Raw genomic sequence first — 15,164 nt, forward strand, 5'->3', positions numbered from 1 at the left:
TATTTCAAAGAGGAGGAAATGTTCAACAATGTAATTGTTTAATTTTTGTAAGACAAAGATTGCTGTACCCAATAAATGTGGCTGTTGATTCTTTGTTAACCACAGGGAGCTCATTTTAATGACATCATATTGGTGAGGGAGGGATATGTCCTTACAGTTTAAGGGATGAGTGGGAATTGAGGAGGATGCAGAGAGAGTGATAGATGACAACTCCATGTGAAAGTGAAGACCCATGAGTGATAACTGGGAGAGAATGATGGCTCCAGGGAGAGGTTCAGACATGTGGAATAGCTGATAAACTAACAGAAAGCTAGCCGTTATTTACCAAGGAATGGTAAATTCATTTATTAACTCAAGAGTTCTTCCATCTTCTTCACTGCTCAGGGATATCTGGAGAAAAGTGGTCTCATCAAGTCCCCAAAGTTGAAGAGAAACAAAGATAAACTATAGAGCATACCCTACACAAGAGATTAACATGAGAAAGGGATTCCACAATCCTGATGATACACATGTACACAAAGAGCACACACTACAACATGCATAAAATTCACACATGTAAACTTATACAACACACATAACATGGACATCATACACAACATACATAAATATGTGACATGCATAAAACTTTCAATGCATATCTAACACTTGCAACACACTACAGACAACATGCATGACAAACATGGGTGCATGCATATATCACACACATTCACACACAAAACACATACACACCATAACACACATGGAACACATATACAAAACACACCATGTGCATATTACATACACACAACATACTTAAAGCACACAACACACACACGTACACAGCACACATAATCACTCACCACATGTACATACATATGATACACATGTGCATATACATTATGCATGCACCATCCACAGATACATGCATGCCCATGTACCACATGTATAACACACTCACATAACACACATGCACACACACACACACCCTACAGTAGAGTTGCCTAGCAATGCAAAGCTATACACACCATGTACCCTGTGAACAGCATGGGAGGGAGGAAAGAGAAGCATGTGTGCTGGTCCTCAAAAGGCTATAAGACCAAACATTTAACCAAATAAAGAGGAGAAGGGAAGGCAACCAAGGGAAAAGGACTTGAGAACAAGATGCGGCCACCTCTACTCTCTGCAGATGCAAAGCACTGTGCTCCTGAAAGAAATGAAGCTGTAATCCTCTGACCTCACCCTTGGACGTCCAACCCCTGAGTCAGAGCCCGGCACAGCTGCTTTCAGGGGTAGAAACCTCCCCCCACCCTTTTTCTTTTGACTGGCAATGAATGAGGGGCCTCTATCTTTGAAACTCTCACAGGTCTGCTTCACAGTTGCTGTTTGAAATACTGAAGGCAGAGACAGGCGATCACAGGGACTACAGGCTCTTAGTTCTGTTGTTAGAAAAGAAAAGCTTGGAGAAAGGGCCAAACCTGCACTAGAAAGAGTGAGGTTTTCCATCATCAATGGGCACCTTCATTTTACACTGAGATGATTCTCCCCGTGACCAGACTCTGAAAATTTTTTTTGGTTTTTCTGACTGACTCTTTTACATAAGAAGAATCCTAGCCAAAGATGAACATTCACTCATTTCTTTTTTGCCTTCAGTGAAAATGGGTGAAGATGGGGGGAGAAAAGTACCCTCCTTTGAAGTTTTTTCTTATCTTCCTCTTTACCTCTGGGGTAGAAAATTCCAGAATATACCTCCAGACCCTCAACAGTGATATTTGGTCCCATTTCTTACTGCACTCCCTTTCTCTTCCAGGTCTCTTCTGACAGCTCCAAGTTGCCTGCTGGCCTGTCGTAGAATGTTTTGAAGTCGTGCAAAAGGAACTGGCACACACAAAAAAATAAAATTTTTCTCCACTGCTTAAACTAGTCATTGTCTCCAGCAGGGATGTTCATACCCTCTCACTTTCCTTGTCTTGCTTCCTTTTCTTCTTCTTTTTTTTTTTTTTATTCTGATGTGAGCTCAGTATAGACATCCACCCCTGAAGGCTCCAAGATGCCAAGAAAGATCCCCACTAACAGGTCCTTTTATGCCCCTTCTTAGTTGGAGAGGAGGTTTTGTCACTCTCTAGATGGCTATGGAGTGACTATTCTCGCACACATCTGTCTTTGCATTTCTGCACAGTCACAACCCAATAATGCACAGTGATAAGGTGTCCCAACTGGCACAAAATTAAAGAATCAAAATGCCCTCAGCTGTCAACGGCTAGCCAGCTAGCTTGGCAACTGTTTGTTTGGTTTTTTTTAACATCTTTATTAGAGTATAATTGCTTTACAATGGTGTGTCAGTTTCTGCTTTATAACAAAGTGAATCAGTTATACATATACATGTCCCCATATCTCTTCCCTCTTGCATCTCCCTCCCTCCAACCCTCCCTATCCCACCCCTCTAGTTGGTCACAAAGCACCGAGCTGATCTCTCTGTGCTATGCGGCTGCTTCCTACTAGCTATCTATTTTACGTTTGGTAGTGTTTTAAGGTTTGCCTTGATCTCAAATAACTGGCCCAAGTTTCATTCATTCTTTGAAAATACATTGACTGATCAACATTTCTTCATTTTGCAGTCCCAGTTTAGGTCTATTTTCCAGGCATAATTATTATTATTTTTTTTTCTTTTTGCGGTATGTGGGCCTCTCACTGTTGTGGCCTCTCGCGTTGCAGAGCACAGGCTCCGGATGCGCAGGCCCAGCAGCCATGGCTCACGGGCCCAGCCGCTCCGCGGCATATGGGATCCTCCCAGACCGGGGCACGAACCCGTATCCCCTGCATCGGCAGGCGGACTCTCAACCACTGCGCCACCAGGGAGGCCCCAGGCATAATTATTAATAGCACCCATTTCACTCTGAAGAGTGTCTCCATTTGCACAGGAAGTTATACAGTCATTCTACTGCGACAAGACTCAACTAGGCATTGCAGACACAAAGAGGCAAATGGCAGAGTAATGCTTTAGAGGAACTCAGTCTCTTTTGAAAAATGGGTAATGGACCATTATAATATGACATTCAAGCTAAGAAAAATGTGCTCAGAGATTCATGCATCTTTGTGCCACTGGGTCAGTGGCCTCTGTGGCCAGCATAAAGCCTAGAACAAAGAGGTGTGTGACACTCTTTGTTTTCGTGGTTTTTATTTCAACCAGTCACAGCGTTCTGTAGATAGGAGGTTCCACTTAATGATTTACCCTTCCTTCTGTCTCATCTTCTTTCCTGCCTCGTTTCCTCTCCTCCATAATTCTTGAGTGTGCTGGACACATAAGCTTAGGGAGATGGTTGGGGGAATCGGGGACAATCACAAGGGTAACAAACATACATTCCACTCAGAGTCCCTCCTCAACCCCTGCAGCAAAATCACTGGGACTGTTGCTGCGGCCCTTTCCCACCTATTCTCTGCCTTCCTCTATTAGACGCTGGATCCTCTTTTTGATGGTCTTATTGGTTTCCTGCTGCAGCTGTGAGTGCCAAGGGCCATCCCTTTCTGATTCTCCCAGTTGGCAGCTATTTTTCCTGCTGTTTCTTTTCCTGCAGGCTTGGGTATTGCTAACGTAGGCAGGTCTTACTAACAAGTGATCAAGACCAGTACTGATGGTTTGTCCAAACAAGGTCGAGTTGGTGCTGGGATTTGACCTAATGGCTCCTGTTACCTCCAGCAAAGGCATGATTCCCACCAATGTCACTGACAATGGACTCCCCACTCTGCAGTCACTCATAGGGGAAGTGAAAGGGCAGGCTTTCCCTAACCACATCCACAACTCCTCTTTTTCTCTGAAAAGAACGACTTCACTCATCATTTTCTTATAAGATTCTCTTCTCCAGCCGCTCTTGTGTATGACTCCCAAAAATGAATGACTCCCAAAAATGAATCATACAAGCTGGAAGTTCCATCTGAGTAAAAATGAGCCTGCATTCTACAAATTTTAAAGGTTCCCAGGCTTATTATATATGTTTGATATTTATAGACTAATTAAAATATCATCACAAATTTAAGAGAGAAGTAAAGGGCAGGGTAGGGTGAGAGGGGCGTTTTAGAACATATCAGGTGGTATAAGATGTTTCTTCATTTCTTTATCCTCAAAGTGTTTGGAATTTTTGACATTTCTGTATTTTTAGCAGCTTCAAATCCTGAAGTTCATGGGTTGAAAAATCCTGAAGTTTATAGGTGAAGCACTGACTTGCCAAGTGACAAGGATATGAAAACAAATGATAAATTGTTAAGTGAACAACAGCAATTCTTTGAGATAAAGGCTGGAGCTGGGGTGAGAGGAGGGGTGTCAGAGGGGACTGAAGACAGTGTCTAAATGAAGAACAGAGGGAAGAAAGAGCACAGGACTTCATTATCTCTCTTAGTTTTTCTGTGGTTGGAGACAACATTGACTCCTAAGACATCTTGTCTCTTAAGATTGTGGCTTCTTCCAGGAGAAGGACAATGTTTTATTTCTCTGCTGCACTTTCTCCATATTCCACAGCACAGTGTATAGCACACAGTGGGAGGAAATGAGATAATTTAGAAAAGTCCTAGACTAGCAGACTCTTTCCCCCAAAGCTGCAAGTAAATTTTCACATGACCTTGAAGAATCATTTACCTCTCTGTTTCTTCAGCTGTGAAATAAGTATGATCAGATAATCACCAAACTGCAAACTAATTTTAAAACTTCATGAGTCTATAACTATCACTGTTGGATCAAGTTAGGAGAGAAACTCTAGGTCTTGATGACTTGTAGGCAGAAGATGTTTCAAGGGGTAAATTTGGGCTTCAGTTTATCTATCTGTAAATCAGGGACACTAGAATAGATGATCTTTTTCATTCTACTTTACTCTAAAAATGCAAGAAATATCTGAATTTAAATGCTGAGCCTTCATTCTCAAAGATCAAACCCTAAATGGCACTGTATCAGGCCTCAGTATAAGGAGGAGGAATAGAACTTATTCACATATAATTCACCAGCCTGTTGATAAGAAACCTGTATTTTCAATGGGCTCATTTTTATATCAGCCATAAAATCTCAATCCTGTCTCAAACATGATATTTTCCCTTTCAATATAAGAGGCAGCTTATTTTATTGTTACTTGAAACTAAGGGAATCCAATAAGCTGGTTTGGAGCCAAAGAAGATCATAATGACAAAATGATTGATCTTTTTTATGATTCACTGCATTGCTATTCTCAAATTGGAGAAATGAAATATAGAAGATATTCATTTGTACCGTGGACCGGTATTCATCTCTGTAACAGAATATAACACTCCTTTGTATTTATTAAGTACCTGTTACCACTAGAAATACAAAGTAAAATGGTTTCCCTGATAATTTCTGGGCATCGTCAAATGCTAGTTGTTACACCCCACTGAAGTGAAAGATCTATATGGGATCTTGAGGCAGAAATATCAGCTCTACTGAATTGTGGGAAATAATAAGTGTTGTATCCAGGATCCATTGGTAGAAGTGTAAGTTAAGTAAACATATACTATTCAACAAGACAAAAAAAAATATATATATATATGTATGTGTATATATATATATATATATATATATATATATATATATATATGAATAAAAACTGCTCAACAATTAGGTCTGGTGAAAGAGCACTAACCCCAGAGGTCTGGTTCTAGGATGTGGGTATTACATACCATCTTGCTAAATCCTCAAAGCACCCTTCTGAGACATATCTAATTACTCCATCACACTGATGAAAGAGCAGAGATTTGATAAAGTTAAGCTCTTTTCTTGGGCCGTTGAGCTAGTGCAGGCATACTTTGTTCTGCTGAGCTTCGTTTTATTACACATATTGTATTTTTCACAAATTAAAGGTTTGTGACAACCCGGCATCAAGCAAGTCTATCAGCATCATTTTTCCAATGACATTTGTTAACTTCTTGACTTTGTGTCCATTTTGGTAATTTTTGCAATATTTCAAACTGTTTCATTATTATTATATTTGTTATGGTGATCTGTGATCAGTGATCTTTGGTGTTACTTATTGTAATTGTTCTGGCTTTTTTCAGCAATGAAGTATTTATAATTAATAATTAACTAATTATTTAAGTTGTTTGGTTTTTTTATTTGTTTGTTTGTTTGTTTTGTTTTGTTTTGCAGTACATGGGCCTCTCACTGTTGTGGCCTCTCCCCCGTTGTGGAGCACAGGCTCCGGAAGCGCAGGCTCAGCGGCCATGGCTCAGGGGCCTAGCCACTCCGCAGCATGTGGAATCTTCCCAGACCGGGGCACGAACCCGTGTCCCCTGCATCGGCAGGTGGACTCTCAACCACTGCGCCACCAGGGAAGCCCCAGTATTTTTAATTAATTAAGGTATGTACATCGGTGTTTTTAAGCATAATCCTATTGCAGACTCAATAGACTATAGTATAGTGTAAATATAACCTATATATGCACTGGGAAACAAAAAAAAATTGTGTGACTCGCTTTATTGAAATATTCACTTTATTGCAGTGGTCTGGAACTGAACCCACAGTATCTCTGAGGTATGTGTTTGAGTGAAGACTTGAAATGCATTTTGACTGATTCAAAAGCCCATGCTTTTCTCATTACATCACAGTGTCTCTTTATGAAGTAATCATGTTCCATCACCTGATGACCAAAGAAAGGCCAGCTGATAACAGGAATATTCAATAATGAATATTTACTAACTTCTTAATGTCTGCCACCCTTGGTCAATAATAGTCTTGAATGAAGTTGGATTTGGACAGTGTGAGGTCTTCAGGAACACATCCCTCCTGACCCTCCTGAGTATTCTATACCAACCCAATGGAGTAGGTGTAATAATTGAGAATTGTCAAAGGTTTTATAAATCCTGAGAATGAGTAGGATCATCATGGGAGGCTGCCTAGAGGAATAAGAAGGCAGAGGATGGTCAAGTTCCTGTACCATGAGTTGGTCGCTATTCCAAACCTCTACTCAGATGCACTAAGATTCTCTGATTCTCAAATCCCTCCCAGCTACCTACTGAGATGATGCTAGGGAAACTTTCCTGGTTTTCCTACAAGTGGTGATACTTTCCTTGAATCCTCACAGTGAGAGAGGACTCAACACTTCCCCAAAACTGTGCTCATTAAATTTTAATCAATGGCCTGCTGACCTGTTTCATCTTTGTACAGCTCTGATGCCTAGAAATATTTTTCCATACATTCAGCTGAATTTTCTCTTTTATAACTTCCCTTCTTTGACACTTTTTTTTTTCATTTAGAGTCAAGTAGAACAAATTCACACAAACCTTTAAAGTATTTAAGAAAAAGATAAATCTCCCCAAGTGTGTGATGGTAAAGATGATGAACATGTCACCCAGAAGTTACAAGTTTACTCTTAGTTTTGCTTCTCACTTGTTCTACAAGCACTTGACCATAGGTGAATCCCCAGTCCCTCCACCCCAAACTTCAGATTTCTCCTCTGAAACATTAGTGATTGAATGTGATAAATTTCTAAAGTTTAGCCTAACTTGGATTTTAGTTGACTCTATGATCCTTTAGGAAAAAAACAGTTAGATCTCTACATCCTTCTTCAGCTGGTTTCTCATGATTTCACTGGGGAGTGGAGTTCAGTTCTGGTACTATTTTCCACACAGAATCCAAGGATATTTTCATGAACCCACTCCCATTTGGCTCTCATTGTCTGATCTCAAGGATTCAAGACAATAAAAACTATCTCCTCTCTTCCCACAAAGACACAGTGTTTCCAGCTGTGCTGAACCCTAAACACACACCAGCCCCACCATCACTGCCACCTACATCACCATCACCACCATCATCACCAGTTTGGGCCCACAACTTGCACTAATAATTCCAAATATTTTTCTATCAGATTCCTTTTCAAAAATATCAGATTCATATTTTGAAGACTTTCTTATCACACAAAATGTGTATTTTAGGTAATGATACCTAATTTTTTGATTACTATTTATATCAATTAATGGTCCATGTCACTACCCTTCAGGAATTTCATTCTTCTGGAAGGCTATCCATACCTGGAAGTTACTGCAATTCCAACTATAAGCTGAGGCAACCATTATGTCCATTGACAATTTTGACATTGATGCTGGCTAATATCTGATTTCTGTAGGACTTTTTGATGAATTTAGTGGCTAACAAACTTTCATGGATCCCTTTACTGATGCTCAGGAGAAAGAGGACCCTACAGGGGAAGCTTCTACTCAAAGCCCACCATGGCCCTTCTTGAGTTCCAAACTTGCAACAACCTTGTCTTACGAAGACTCAGGTTTAAGCCACTAAGGCAAATCACAGATGTGTCTGGGAGAGGGTGGGAGGGGTGTACTATTTGAGGCAATCACTTATCTTTGATAGAGAAAGAGAAGGACAAAACACTCAGTGTAGGTTTTTTTGTTTGTTTCTTTGTTTGTTTTCTGTCAATGGGGTGACTCTTTGATGAGAAATCAGGCAAAGATTGCATTTGTTCTGATTGCCCACAAATGCAGAAAGTGGATTTAACTCCCAGGAAGCACCAAGATTGAGGAGTCTACAGTTGACAGAGGGAACTTGTTTTCCCATGTCCTGTAGTGACCAACTTCTGGAGACAGTCACAAAAGCCTGATTCTCCTTGTTCAAGACTCTGTGAGGTTCCATTTGGTTTCCCAAAATCCAGATGTCAGAGGCTGAATCCCTCACAGAAATGATTTCCTTAGAGCTGCAGGCTTCTTATACTCCCTTTTACCTTTCATATTTATTTGAAACAGAATTCAGCTTCCTCTCACAATTGTGATTAATTTTTTAAAAATTTACTTTTCTATTGTGTGATGAAAGAGATTAATTTTTTTTCTTCCCAACCATTTTATAACTACTGGAATGTTCCTGGGATTTGCTCTGGTACATATGTCCCATTTTAACTAATAAATCATCCAAGATTTTGGTGACAGTGAGAAGCCAAGAATTACACTTTGAATTGTACCAAAGCTTCCAAATATTAAATTCCAAATTTAATATTTTAGTCTGACCACCACCCCATTACTTATTCTGATGACTGATCTTCCTTCCCTTCCCCCTTCCATGTCCAAATGAGCACATGACCCAAGATGGGGTAATGATAGTACTCCACTTCTGGGTAAAAATAATTCATCCATTGAGTAGCCACAAGTCAGGCCAATCACAGTCCTTCCATGGTAGGGAAGGAGCTCTTTCCACTCAAGTGCAGAAGATGTAAGAAACTTCTAAAGTTTTGAGTCCAGCCTTATGGAGAAAGGCAGTCTTCAAGAAGAAAGATTGAAGCCAGATGCAGAGAGAAGCAAAGGTGAAAAGAGAGAGAGCTCTTATTATAGTCTTATACACACACAACCTTGCCCTTCCCACCACAGAGGTCAATAAATGGCCTTATTTGTTTCAGCTAATTCAAGTCTGGTTTCTCTCTCTTGCTACTAAAGAGTGTCTTGAGTAGAATAGTTCATGGATGAGAAGTACTTTTCATATAAACAAAGAGGACAACTGTTGCTGATAGCAGATTGGAAAGTCTACCAGTCTGAATTCCACGTTTTTTCCCTCTCACTATCTGAACCTCTTCAAGCCAATTAACTTCTAGGAACCACATTTTCCTTGAGAGGAAAAATATGAATAATCACTTCTCTATATTAATCATGTATTTTTATTGACTATATTTTTGATGCTTTGACATCTTGGGGCCTTGCTGACACTGGAGGGTCCACCCCTCCTAGGATAGTCAATTCCTAGAGATAGTAAAGAGCTTGTGTGGGACCGTTCCTTTCATATAAGCAAACCGATCAATCCAAAATTCATATTACCCAACTACCTCCTCTATCATGATCTTACACTCCAGGTCACTCTTTCCCTGTCCTAATAACCCCGGATAGCAAAGGTCAGCCTCATGCCCCCAGAGTGCCCTGAAATTACTCAAATTAGCTAATCCTAAACATGCTTGCCCTGCCTTACCCAATCCTTCCCACAGAAAACACAAGAAAAGTTCTTGTCCTCATTTTCTCCTCAGTCTCTCTGCCTCCTGACTGACACTGATGCTGCCCCATGTGGCCTCCCCATCCTAGTTTAGATGCTTCTGAAAAATAGATAGAAGAAGTCTATGGCAACTGGAAGTCGCCTTTCTCCTTCACATGCTATATCTTTGAGGATGTTACACGTCACTCTCACCCTACCAAAAATCAAGTTCACGCAATGTATGGGAAACACCTCACAGTTCGGGGTCTCTCCAGCTGTGATAGATGACGAATGAAATCAGCCTTATGTGATGCATAAGACTCAGAAGTTGGTCCTGAACCAGCTTGACTCCAGGGAGGTGAACTGTCAAAATCCATGTCCCTGCTGCTGCTGTCTCATGAACATTAGGGTCCTGGAAGTTGAGAAATTCTCACTATGAAAGTCAGATTCCTTTACAAATTAAGGGCTCATGGTGAAAATAAGAAACTTTCTGCTAGAAGCAGAACCCTTTTGAAAAACCAGGCAGAGTGGCAACCTGAAAGGAAATATTACCTGACTCTATGTAGCCAACACTTCACAGACTGCTCGGTCTGAAAGCAGCTCAGAATTGCACCACCAACCTGCAAGTGAGGAGACCTGAATACTATCAACCAAACACCTGACACTATAAGACAACCCCGCAACCCTGATCTGTGTCCTGTGTGACCAAGGTTGATTCTGGCTGCTTTAATCTTGAGTCATAAGAGTGATTTATGGCTAAAAGGTAGATAGAAACTGAAAATCTTCCAGCAGAACAAGTCCCAAGAGATCGCAGTTAGAGGAAACTCCTGATGTCATTCAGAACAAGAAAACCAGGACTTTGGAAAATCCTGATAACTGACAAATTTTCACACAGGGAAACTTTGCACACATGAAGTTCATAAATTATTTGAGGAAAAAATTGTTGATATTGAGCCACTTAAGCAATACCTGATGATACCATGCTTGATTGAAAAATAAAATACAGTGCCCCCTGTGTGCAATGCTGTGCTGACTTCATGAAATTGCTACAGCTGGAAGCGCAGAGAGGCTTGCTGCTCAGTGATGGGTGAATCTCCTGAGGTTTCGAGTTCATGTTCAGTTTGGGTAATGGCTTAGCTGCTTTCATGCTTTCAGAAGCTTAACTGAGTCTGCGGGAGAAAAAGAGGTTTGGTAAAAGGGAACTGCTTTGAGCACCTGACTGCAAATGCACAGATCAGAAACCCAAGAAGAACAGCTGTGGAGGCATGATTTTAGCTCAGGGTTGGCAAGCGGGGGGTGGCAGGAGGACCAGTCCTTAATAGCAGCAAGTGACAATGGGAAAGAAAAGGTATCTGCTCTCTTGTTTATTATTCTAAGGTCTTGAGTCAAATTAAAAAGATGAAGGTTATATGTGTTGTTTCCTTTGATCCACTCCACATAATCAGCACAGTGCTTAGCTGATTTCTCTAGAACAGCATTGACTTATAGTGCTGTATCATTCATCCCCTCAACAAGCATATGTTTAAGACTCACCCTATGCCATGCAGTGCTCTAGGAGCTGGTCTTAGAGCCAGACTGTTCAGGCTCAAATCCTGGCTTCATCACTTATTTCCTGACTATGCTTGTGGATAGTGATATTTCTCATTACCTTGGGCAGGATGTTTAACCTCCGAGAATGTCAGGTCCTCATCAGTAAAACAGAGATAATAATTGTACCTACTTACTGGGGTTATTGAGAGGATTAAATGAGTTAATATATGTAAAGTGCTTAGAATAGTGCCAGGCATGTAATCAGGGCTACATTAGTGGGGAAAACAGATCCTGATTAAATAATCACCAAGAAAATGAATAATTTTATAACCTGTGATTTATATTATGAAAGAAACACATGTAGGTCTACGAGACTTGGATTAGTCTGCAAGAGGAAGAAACAAAGAAGGCTACTCAAAAGTGATAATTGTGGAAGTGAGAAATTAAGTTGAGTGAGAGTTTAGTGAAAAGAAAACAAAGATTTGTGAGGGTATTCCAAACTGTTCCACAATGATGTACCTTCTATTAGGTCAGTGGTTGGCAAACTTTTTTTCTGTAAAGTTCTAGATCATATGACCGTGAAGTCTCTGTTGTTGCTGGAAAGCAGCTGCTCAGCACAGTTCTTTTTACCAGCAAACACCCTCCCCTTGCATCTTAGGCACTTGGACTAATTCTCACCAATAAAATGCAAACAGGAGTGATATATGTCACTTCCAGGACAAGGATCTGGAGACGTGTTATGCCTTCCCCACATTTTTTCTCTATCTTCCAATTATGTGGTGAAGAGCATGGTGAAGCCACAAGATGGGAGGAACCCAGTGCTTCTAGTCACTACACAGGAAGCTACACATTGGCCTAGGATAGCCACACTAGATTTATCTGTGAGTCAGAAGTAAACTTTATCATGTTCAATCACTATAACATGTTTTGTTGTTGTTGTTATAGCAGCTAGTATTAGCTTAATGAATACATCTTCTACTGGAATTTGAAATCCAGGCTAAAATTCAAGGCAGATTTTCTGCCCATTTTTTGATTGGGTTGTTTGTTTGTTTGTTTGTTTTGATATTGAGCTGCATGGTGGGAATGCAAAGTGGTACAGCCACTATGGAGAACAATACAGAGGTTCCTTAAAAATTTAAAAATAGAGCTACCATATGATCCAGCAATCCCACTCCTGCATATATATACAGAGAAAACCATAATTCAAAATGACACATGCACCCCAATGTTCATTGTAGCACTATTTACAATAACCAGGACATGGAAGCAAACTAAATGTCCATCAACAGAGGAATGAATAAAGAAGATGTGGTGCATATATACAATGGAATGTTACTCAGCCATAAAAAAGAACAAAATAATGCCATTTGCAGCAACATGGATGGACCTAGAGATTGTCATATTGAGTGAAGTAAGTCAGACAGAGAAAGACAAATATTGTATGATATTATCGTTTATATATGAAATCTTAAAAAAAAGGCTACAAATGAACTTGTCTACGGAACAGAAGTACAGTTATACATGTAGAAAATAAACTTATGGTTACTGGGGTTTGGGGGGTAGGGATAAATTGGAAGATTGGGACTGACACATACACACTACTATAAAAAAATTAAAAAATAAAATTCAAGGCAGATTCTCAACTCCTTAAGGCCAGAGTCTGTGTCTTTTGTCTTTGAAGCACCCCTTATCCTAGGGCTTGGCACCAAGCAATTCTCAGGATATGGTTGTTGGAAGAAGGAATTGATGAAGAACTGAATGCAAAGGATATTCACTTATCTCTCCTGGAATGGACAGCACACTGGTCCAGTTGGTGGGTGCACCCAATTGTGGATTCTATCCATCCTTGACATTCTGTACCACCTCTTGGTAGTTTTTCCTGGGAAGCAGCCATAGGCTCCCTCCTGCTGTCTGTAAGCCTCTCTGTAGAAGTACCTACAGGCTTAATCTCTCAGAAGACTCTGCAGTAGGCAGGTCTTTTGAATATGCCTTTTCTGTGGTTCTGCTCTCCTTTTGGAAAATAAAATAAAATAACTTCTTCCAGGGACCAGCCAGTTCATCTAGTTATCTCAACAATATCACGCCAAGAGAACAGCCCTTTGGAACCTTTTAAGTAACACACACAGAGAGTTTTAGAGTTGCTTTAGAGAATCAAGCTTTTGGATATCTTGGAGCAGAAAATAACTCCTCCAATTCTCTTTTAGCTCAAGATGAGCTGATGCTACTCTAGAAATATCTGTCAGTGTGTTTCCTTTTCCTCCATTCTTGTGACATCTGACCTCTCATTAAGACCTTCAGGTCTCAGTGAATTTCAGCTGATCTCCTTGTCTACAGTCTCTCCCCTTCCAACCCATCAAACAGAATAATATTTGTATCTTGAATCTTTCCACGTTACTGGAGGAGATTAAGACCATTACTCCTCACTGTATCTTCAACTTCTCCCCTCTCCTGCCTCACATCCCTGCCCTCCCATAACATGAAACTCCTTAGAATTATTACCTTCACCCTATGGTTTGTCACCTCTGTGTCTGTGCTTCCTTTGCTCCCTCTGCCTGTAAGGCTTTTACCTACCTCCTTATCATCCTCTAGACTCAATTTGGCATCATTTCTCAGGGAAGACTTCCCTGGTCCCGCCCACACTGGGTTAGGTCCCCTCTCTGGCCATAATTCCCTATGCAGGTCTCTATCACTGAAGTCACTAGATTGCATGGTATTTCCGTACTGTGTGTTCATCCTTCCCACAAGATCATGAGCTTCTCCAGAACAGAAGCAGTGTGAGTCATCCTTAAAGCTCTTGTGCTCAGGAGAGTCCCTTAAACAAAGTAGAAGCTGAGCCAATGCTGAATTGAGCTCTTAATTCCCATATCCCAAGCTTAATATCCCAACAGCTCCAAAACACAAGGCATAATGGTTTCAAACCAAGATTCACAAGGAATTGACAATAGTTTCAAATCCTTCTTCATTTGTCATATCTGATGGCTCAGGGGCACAAATACAAATCAGATCTCAACTGAGTTTATCAGTTAATGATAAACTCAAGGGAGTTCATCATTCCCCAAGGTAAGCATATAAATTAAACACAAATACTATCTCTGGACTTTGCCAACCATGGAATTATGTTAAAAAGACAGAAGAGGACATATAACTCTCTCTTTGCCTGCATTTTGCTTCACTGACAGTTAATATGGATTCTCGAGAAGCTCCATGCCTCAGTCTGTCTTTCAACTAAATATGATCCATATTTCCTTATCCTTGGCTTGGTTTCACCTGAGAAACAAAGTGGAAATTGGTCGCCCAAATGCAACTTGCACAGAGACCTTGTTCTCTTCCTTTTTGTGAAACTGTGAGCTGTAAGAAGGGAAGTGTCTCTTTTAGACATAAATTTACTGAGAAAATTTGCCTCTGTTGATTATGTCCAAAACATGACTGTAAAAGCATGACACAACCCTTTTTCAGCCAGTGCAGTCCAGCTGTCCCAGGTGCCAATAGGTTAGCTTTCCATTGTCTCCTTGGGAAGGCCACTTTATTATACAGGAAATATGGACTTTGAAACTAGAAAGGGAAAGCATTTTGTTTCTCAAGCATCCTGTGCAAATGAGGTTTGCTTCTCTGGGAGGCAGAAAAGTCCCCAAATACCTGCAACAAAGGTATTTCCAAAGAAGTTTCTTCCTATTGACTATGCTGAGTATCTGTGTCCTTCAAAATT

The sequence above is a fragment of the Mesoplodon densirostris genome, chromosome 1 (genome assembly GCF_025265405.1).
Source record: "Mesoplodon densirostris isolate mMesDen1 chromosome 1, mMesDen1 primary haplotype, whole genome shotgun sequence".
Taxonomy (NCBI): domain Eukaryota; kingdom Metazoa; phylum Chordata; class Mammalia; order Artiodactyla; family Ziphiidae; genus Mesoplodon; species Mesoplodon densirostris.